This window comes from Mastomys coucha, chromosome X (genome assembly GCF_008632895.1).
Source record: "Mastomys coucha isolate ucsf_1 chromosome X, UCSF_Mcou_1, whole genome shotgun sequence".
Lineage (NCBI taxonomy): Eukaryota > Metazoa > Chordata > Mammalia > Rodentia > Muridae > Mastomys > Mastomys coucha.
In genome coordinates this window covers 16,344,327-16,353,433 of record NC_045030.1, presented here as the reverse complement: position 1 = coordinate 16,353,433, position 9,107 = coordinate 16,344,327, and the positions used below count along the sequence as shown (strand labels likewise).

The window sequence follows — 9,107 nt, the reverse complement described above, 5'->3', positions numbered from 1 at the left end:
TTTATGTGATAGACCTGCTGCCCATGGGCAGTGGACACCTTGAGAAAGTTATTTGACCTTTGTGAACCTCATTTACTCATATATAAAGTAGTAATGATGATAACTATTTCATAGTATGATTGTGAACAATAAACAAAAAGAGGTGCCTAAAGTGCCTTTGACCATGTATGTAGCACATGAACAGTATTTTGTGTTATACTTATGATAATAATATGATTACTTTTGTATTATTTATGTGTGGTGCTATGCATATTAGCATGTTTATGTATATGTATGTATATGAGGATGCATACATGTGTGAGTATGTGTGTAAAGGCCAGAGGTTGATATTGGGTATCTTCTTTAAACTCTCTTTTTTAGGACAAGATCTGTCACTGGAACCAGAGCTGACAATTTGACTAATCTGGCTGGCCAGTGGCCTACAGGAGTCTACCGGCCTTTGCCTCTCTAGATTTTAGGCATATCACCAAGTCTGGGTTTTTATGTTAGTGCCTCGGATTCAAATTCAGATAATTTATGCATGCACAGGAGGCATTTAACTGATTGAGCCATTTTTTACAGCCCCATTTTGACTACTTCTAATCAAAATGTTTGAGGTTATTATTATTTACTTTAAATTATTGTTAAGTAGGGGAAATGAAAATCTTAGAAAGTGGTTGTTATAAAGTCTTCTAATTCTATAGACTAATTGGAAAAGTATACAAGAATAATTTAAAGGTTTATGAGGGGATGCTGACTACAATTAAAACATTACTTCTGTAAACTATATGGTGCCCCTGGGTCTTCAAGTGTTAGCTAAAACTTTCCAATGATGTGTCAAATTATATACAATTTGCATTCATCTTAATCACAAAGCAGAGCCTCAGGTCTCTCCCTCTCACCTCTCCCTCTCCCTCTCCCCCTCTTTCTTCTTCTCCCTCCCCCCACCCACCTTTGGCCAGGGAACTATTTTCAATTTATTGTGAATGTGCCACTAAATTTGATAGAACACTAGTTCTTATATAAATTAATTTTCAAGTACAAGGGCTTGTGTTGAGAATTGTACCGTGTTCAAACTTTTTCTCTGCCCTCATCCTTTTCAACATCCTGTGTGAGAGATATATCATTTGTAGTTTTGCTCAAATTTATCACATTTGAGCATATAGTACTATGGAGAGAAATGTAAAATTTATATGAAAGTATATATTCAAAATGTAATTAAATTTATAGTCACGATACCCATGGAGTGTTTATAAGTTGCTGTGTTCTGGTACCCTGACCTCATAGCTGTTATGCAAATCTAACACTGAAAATGCTATCATAGGGTAACTGGAATTACCTGTACATTGTACAAATGAGTACATGGTACCACAGAAAAGCAAAGTCAGCTGTGGGGGGTCATTTAGTGACAAAGCTGAGTCTGGGACTTTGCTCTCTGATTGTCCGAACAAATACATATATCTTACCAAAATGCTAAGCACTGAGTTATTATTACATTAGTGTCCATGATACTGCAATGGCTTTCAATCATTTTTCATAGGTAGGAAATATTGCACTGTGCTAATAGAAGGCCAGAACATTTCCATATCTCCAAAAGACACTGGTATCAAAGGTTAGCCCTACAACTATTGAATACAAGGATAGCTTAAACTGGTTTGTAATCAACATGTATAAAATTGTAGTCAGAGGTTAGAAAACCATTTAGGTTATCTGGCATTTTTACAGGTTATTTTCCCTGGTGGAATTTATTGTGTTTGGGCAGGTAATATTATAGAAAGGGATGTAAACTTTATAAATAAGTATATATTTGAAATGTAATGTCTTCATAATGTCACTAAGTAGAATTTCTTATAGTATTAGCTTTGTCCCTTCTATTACAATTTAAATTCTTTTCAACTGTTCTTTTAAAATGTATTTATTTTATGTTTGTGAATCTTTTGCCCACTTATAAATATGTGCACCCCAGTCATGAAAGAACCCATGGAGGTCTGAAAAGGACAGCAGATCCCACTGAAACTAATGGCACAGACAGTTGTGAGCCACTATGCGGATGCTGAGACTTGAACCCAGCTCATCTTTAAGAGAAGTACTCTTTACCACTGAACCATCTCTTTTGTTTCAAATGTCATCTAAAGGTACCTATAATGAAGATATGGTACATGGCTAATGGAACTATTAGGGGGGATCTTTGGCAGGTATGGTCTGGTGAAGGGATGTTAATTCATAAGGAATGCTATCCTGAAGGTGGTATTGGGACCCCCCAGAATCAATCTATCCATCCATCATCCATCCACCCATCATCCATTCATCCATAATCAACCAGCTTCCTTTTTCTATACTGAGATGATTTCCTGTGATACTTTCCATGTTGTCTATCACTGAGCAGTGCCTCCCCATAGGCTTGAGGTGATATGGCTCAGTGACGATGAACTGAAACCCTTTAATTCAACAAGCCAAAATAAAAACTCCCCCCTTATATGTTGATTTTCTTAGGCATTTTTGCATCAGAAGGTTGAATAATACACATTCATCTATTTATCTCTTCATAACTATGGGATATTATCATGAATCAACTATTAGATATGCTGAGGATAAAAAGATAAGCAAGACATGATTCTCACTAACAAGGAACTTCAAGTCAACATTTCAGGATAAAATCTAATAAAAGTGCACAGCTTGTGCTTTATGATAAGCTGAGAAAAGATTGCAGATGAGAAAGCATGCTACCTAAATGGGACTTTGAAATGAATGAACACTTTAGCATCCTTGGACTCTTATTTCAATGTTAACTACCCCTATAAGGCAGACATACCTACAAAATACTAAGATACTGAAGGATAAAATCATTAGGGTAACTTGTGATTATCAATAAATTGATTATATCTATGTATTCACTGATAAGTGGATATTAGTCAAAGAGCTTGGAATACCCAAGCTTGGACCACAGGAAGCTCAAGAGGAAGGAAGACCAAAGAAGAGTGCATGCTTCAGCCCTACATAGAAGTGGGAACAATATAATCAAGGGAAGTAGAGGGTGTGAAGGACTTGGGAGGAAGAAAGGAGGGGAGGGAAAAATGGGGGTCAGAATCAGATAAGGGAGGAGATAGAGGAGATATACAGAGGAGGGTCAGTAAACTGAACAGAGGTGTGTAGCAATGGGGGATGGGGCATTGAGGGTAGCAACCAGAAAGTCCCAGATGCCAGGAAAGCAAGAGCCTCCCAGGACCCCACAGGGATGATATTAGCTGAAATAGCCCACAAAGGGGAGGGAGATCCTATGGAGACAATGTCCAGAGGTTAGACATGGCCCTCTGGTTGAGGGATGGGGCCACTCACCCATCTCCAAAATTTTAACCCAGAATTGCTCCTGTCTAAAGAAAATGCAGGGACAAAGAGTAGACTAGAGACTGAAACAAAAGCAATCCAGAGACTGCCCCACCTGGGGATTCATCCCACATGCAGACACCAAACCCAGACATTATTGCTGATGCCAAGAAGTGCTTGCTGACAGAAGCCAGATACAGCTGTCTCCTGAGAGGCTCTGCCAGATCCTGACCAATACAAATGTGGATGCTCACAATCAACCATCTGACTGAGCAGAGGAACCCCAATGGAGCAGGCCTGAACCCCTGTGGAAGGCCTGAAGGAGCTGAAGGGATCTTAGGAGGGGAGGCACTTGGTCCTGTGGGTTTGATGCCCCAGTGTAGAGGAATGCTAGGGTGGTGAGGCAGGAGTGGGTGTGTCAGTGGGGAAGCACCCTCACAGGAGCAGGGTAAGGGGAGACATGAGGGGAGTTTGCAGAGGGGAAACTGGAAAAGGGGATAACATTTGAAATGTAAACAAAATATCCAATTAAATCATTAAAAAAGAAATTAGGACTTCTGTAGGCTTCTTGTATGTTCATGGGCATCTCTTTCTTTAGGTTAGGGAAGTTTTCTTCTATAATTTTGTTGAAGATATTTGCTGGCCCTTTAATTTAGGAATCTTCATTCTCTTCTATACATATTATCCTTAAGTTTGGACTTCTCATTATGTCCTGGATTTTATGGATGTTTTTGGTTAGGTGCTTTTTGCATTTTCTTTGACTGTTGTGTCAATATTTTCTATGGTATCTTCTGAGATTTCTCTCTTCTATCTCTTGTATTTTGTTGGTGATACTTGCATCTTTGACTCCTGATCTCTTTCTTAGGTTTTCTAACTCCAGGCTTGTCTCCCTTTGCAATTTATTTATTGTCTCTATTTCCATTTTTAGATCCTGGATGGTTTTGTTCAAGTCCTTCACTTGTTTACTTGTGTTTTCCTATAATTTTTTAAGAGATTTTTGTGTTTCCTCTTTAAGGGCTTCTGCCTGTTTACCTGTGTTCTCCAGTATTTCTTTAAGGGAGTTATTTATGTTCTCCTTAAAGTCCTCTATCATCATCATGAAAAGTGATTTTAGATCTGAATCTTGCTTTTTCCAGTATAGTGGTGTGTCCATGACTTGCTATGGTGAGAGAATTGAGTTCTGTTGATGCCAAGTAACCTTGGTTTCTGTTGCTTATGTTCTTATGCTTGCTTCCCACCATCTGATTATCTCTAGGGCTATCTGCCCTTGCTAAATTTGACTGGACCCTGTCCTTCCTCTGATCCTGGTTGTGTCAGTACTCCTCTGAGTCAAGCTGTCTCTGTGATCCTGTGATTCTGGGATCCTGTGATACTGAGATCTTGGGTGTGTCTGAACTCCTGGGACGTCATGGATAGACTATCTTAATACGCACACTATTTCTTAAGTGAATGTATACTGTTCCCTGTGGGCTGAGAATGATGACAACCGCTCAAGTCAAATAGCTTTGACCATAGCAGGAAATGTGTATCCAAATAATCATGCCTACAATTCATTCCTTGGCCCAGCAGAATTATTAACTCTCAGCTTAGCTACAATGGAGGTAAAATCCTTTGGTGATATGAGGGACATTGAAGTACAGCCTTATTACAATGAACTCCAATGTCTAAAACTGATCTTATTTTGGGTTGTACCACAGTAAGAGCCAAGATTTTAAAGCTCTACTAAAAACAAAACAAAGAAACAAACAAAAAGACTTTATCCATTTATGTTCATTTAATAACCTGTCCACCATTTTATGATTGGTATAAAAATATATATTGTGTTAGATACAATAAAAAAAATTAGTTCAAAATTTGAAAAAAGAAAAGAAATTATATCATCTCCTATGAAGGGAGTCTTGATTCCAATGAATCTGCTGCTTGACCAGAGAGACCACGGGCTGTAAGTCTTCCTGTTGATTTTCTAAAGATTGATTTCTGCCATGTTTTTCTGTGTAAGCAACTGCCTGTTTTGACCTCTGATCACTCTCATGCACCTTTAAATCAGTAGAACATGATTCTGTTAGAAAAGGTTTCCTGTTACTGAATCTTCCCCAGTGCTGAAGCATTAACCTCTGCAGTTCGCATGCTGACTGGCTCTTTGGGATACTTACCACTCTTACCAAGATTATCTTCTATGATTACTGCTAAATTGTTCACTGATGGTCTGACCTTCTCAAGGAAGTCTTTCTGTCTCAGTATTAGACCTGTGCCATGATCCAATGCCCATCACTTCTCAGAAAGGACACCCCCCCACTCCAATCTGTGATTTCAGCAGCAGCAACTTTAAGTCCAAGCAGACGCAAATTTTTGGCACTATATATTTGACATTGGCTTTAAAGGCTGGGTTATGGATTGTGCATTCTGCTATAGTACCAAATTAATATAATTTTTTTTAACCAATGGGACATGTAAAGAAGAAAATTGAGATGATTTTTAGCACCTAAACTTGGAAACATTTGCTTTTAACATTTTATGCTCCTTTAAATTATATCAAAACTAATCATTTCATACGGCGTTCGATATTGACATACTTATTGCAAGCAACCACTATGATCTCATTGTGTTTGGATGTATATGTGTGTGAGTGCATGTGAATGTGTGTGTGAGTGTGTGTGTGTGTGTGTGTGTGTGTGTGTGTATGTGTGTATGTATGTGTCTGTGTGAAGGCATTTGTGGAGAGAGACCAGAGGAGGAGGTAGGGTGTTTTGTTCTACTCATCCCCCACCTTCTTCCCTTGTGACAGGGTTTCTTAGGAAACCTGGAGTTAGGACAACAGCCAGTAATCATCATTGATCCTCCTATCTCTACTGTCCATACTTCTGGGGTTAGAGTTGCTGGGTTCCAAACTTAGATCCTGATGTTTGTGTAGTAAATGCAGTTACCCTATGAGCCATCGTTCCACCCACACTGTTTTGTTTTTTTAAAGAGCTTGGATGATATCACTAATATCCTAGGTGATCTACACTCTATTCTCCACCCAGAATTCAGAATTATCTTTTAATTTTTTTCACCAGGTCTTATTATTTCCCTATTCAAAGGAACCAAGGATTGTCTACCACAGTTTGAAAAACAACAACAAAACAATATTGCCATTTACATAGTCTATGAGTTCTACATGCTTTCTGGTTGACTCTACAGTTTCAATAATTATTCTTCTCCTTGCTCTATTTAATCAAAACTGGCCTCAAGTGACTGATGTATAATTCAGTCTCAGAGACTTCAGTGTGTTACTTCCTCTATTAGGAACATTATACCCCTGTGTAATTGGATTTCTTGTCTCATTGGAGGATCTTCTTACACACTCCTATATTAAAAAGGGGTAGTTTACCTCAAACTACCTGCTGTAGTTTACCTGCTGCCTTATTTCTTCTATTTTCCTTTATAGCATGTTTCCTTACCTATCAATATCATTCATGTATTTAAATATATCTACTTGTTTACTGTGGATCTCTCCTACCAGGTTGAAAACTTCCTAATGGTGGTGACCTTGTTTTGTTTGGCATTTAAATGATAAACATCATTTAGCCCATGACAGTTTACATAGGAAATATAATTTAAATAGAATATCTATATGTGAATATTATATTTTAAAAGAGTTTTTATTTGTATATATTTTAATGTATGTCTTCCTGACAGAAGAGGGCATTAGATCCCATTATAGATGGCTGTGAATTACCATGTAGTTGCTGGGAATTGAACTTACGACCTATGGAAGAGCAGCCAGTACTCTTTACCACTGAACCATCTCTCCAGATCCTGAAAACTTAATATTCTATATGCTATTTGATAAATTATTTTAAACAATGACATACTGATGAGATTCTTACATATCTATGTACTAGTTATTTTTCCCGTGCCATGGTAAAACACCATGAGCAAAGCAACTTATAAAAGAGTTTACTTTGGCTTATATTTTCAGAGGGATACATGTCCATCATAGTGAGGAGTTGTGGCAGTGAAATGGTAGGCATGGTGGCAGCAGCAGGTTACTGAGAGCTTGTATCGTGAGCCACAAACCTGAAGCAGAGACAGAGGGAAATTCAACTAGGGACAGGCCTTAAGCTCTCAAAGTCTACCTCTAGTGGGTTACTTCCTCCAGCAAGGCCACTCTCTTTAAACCTCCCCAAACAGCTCTACAAACTGGCGACCGAGGGTTTAAATGCCCAAGATTGTGGGGGACAGTTCTCATTCAAGCAATCAAAATCTATAAACATTAAAATACATTATAAATGTTATGTTTGGCTAAAACATTCTTAAATGATGACCAATCATAATTCTTAGGGAAATAGACGATTTGTATAAGAAGCAACAAAATGATTTTAAAATGGTGTCTTGCCACCATACTAGAATTAAAAAGAGATAGAATGGCAATAAAATATTCAGGTGATCTTTCTCATATGTCAGAAGGATGCAGTGATTGCTTTCAAAGGAAGGATTCTCATTAAGAGGAAGATGATATATGGCATGTAAAATAGTCATGTTACTTCATAATCATACTTCCTACTAGTAGGAGGTGACACTGCAAGTAAGAAGAGCTGGCAGCTACTCTGAATGGGTGTAGTGGGAAACAAAACAGTTGCCACTGTATATGCCTGAGTGATGTTTTCTTTTTGTTTCACTTAATATAACTTGGTTTTCAAAACTCTTAGATGTTAATATTTCTCTTGAACTTTATGATTCGTGCCCTCCTTGCTCTAGAAGCTAATCTTTACAGACTAATTGCTTCTTGCTGGCTGACTAGAAACTCAAGAGTTTTCAAGCTTCTAAATCTTTCATCTTTATTCTTTGAGTCTGCATGGGAATTTGGATGAAAGGATCTATGCTATAACAAAAGTTGTAATAGGGAAAACATGGCATTGAATAAAATCTACCTGTTTGGTGATCTTTATGCATTGATCATCATTAAATATATCTTCGATGCTGCTTGGGATCTAACAAAGGAACACTTACTTTACTTACATTTACTTACATTAAGAATTCTGTCCACCTTTATTTTCAATGGTATTTCTTCAAATGAGTTCTTTATATTTTCAAAGTGCAGTGAAATATCAATTTCTGATGTATTTAGTTTTATTTACAATCAGATTCTCATGGAGATCTGATGGGAAAGAGAACGGAAGAAAATCCTCTCCTGGATGTTAGCATTTCAGACAAGCCTCCTAATATCTACATGGAGAGAAGGAAAGCCAAACATGTCATTTTGTATACTTTGTATCTGGAGACAACAAAGATTATGGACATTACTACAAAGCTAGATTTAAAGCTGTTCATGGATTCCTATTTTATGAAAATCCTGAAATTCATTCACCCTAATTCCAGGCTGTTCAAAGAGACAACCACTCTAACAAAAAACAAGTAATTATGCAATTTTGAATTCACAAGAAAAAAAGCTTTGCCTTAATAAAAGCTTATAATATTTTATCTTGGAGCTGTGCTGTCTTTGTTATGGTATGTTGTTGAATAGCTGGACACACAAGCTTTTCAAGCTTTTCAGCACACTCAAATATAGAGCATGTTTCAATAGAGAAAATGTATAAAGGCTTTAAAAACAATTAAACAATTAAAACAATTAAAACCAACTCAGTTTCCTGTCAATGTGTTTATATTGGTAATATCTTAGTAGCATTATTTAGTATAATTTTCTTTTATTTGTAGACTATTTTCAATGGCTTCTTCATGCCTTTTAGAAATATTGGAGAACCAAATAACCCTATTAAAAAATGGGGTACAGAGCTAAACAAAGAATTCTCAATTGATGAACA

The 9,107-nt window shown here is 37.2% G+C and overlaps 1 long non-coding RNA gene across 1 annotated transcript in view; it reads right to left on the bottom strand.

Moving 5' to 3' along the window:
* Window positions 1-5,205: 5,205 nt before the first annotated feature.
* LOC116091990 overlaps window positions 5,206-9,107 on the bottom strand; it is a 10,114-nt gene continuing 6,212 nt past the window's right edge. The window contains exons 3-4 of the long non-coding RNA XR_004119136.1: window positions 8,315-8,511; window positions 5,206-5,339 (exon numbers count right to left, since the gene is read on the bottom strand). This is a non-coding gene — a long non-coding RNA (uncharacterized LOC116091990). The remainder of the gene's footprint in view (window positions 5,340-8,314; window positions 8,512-9,107) is intronic.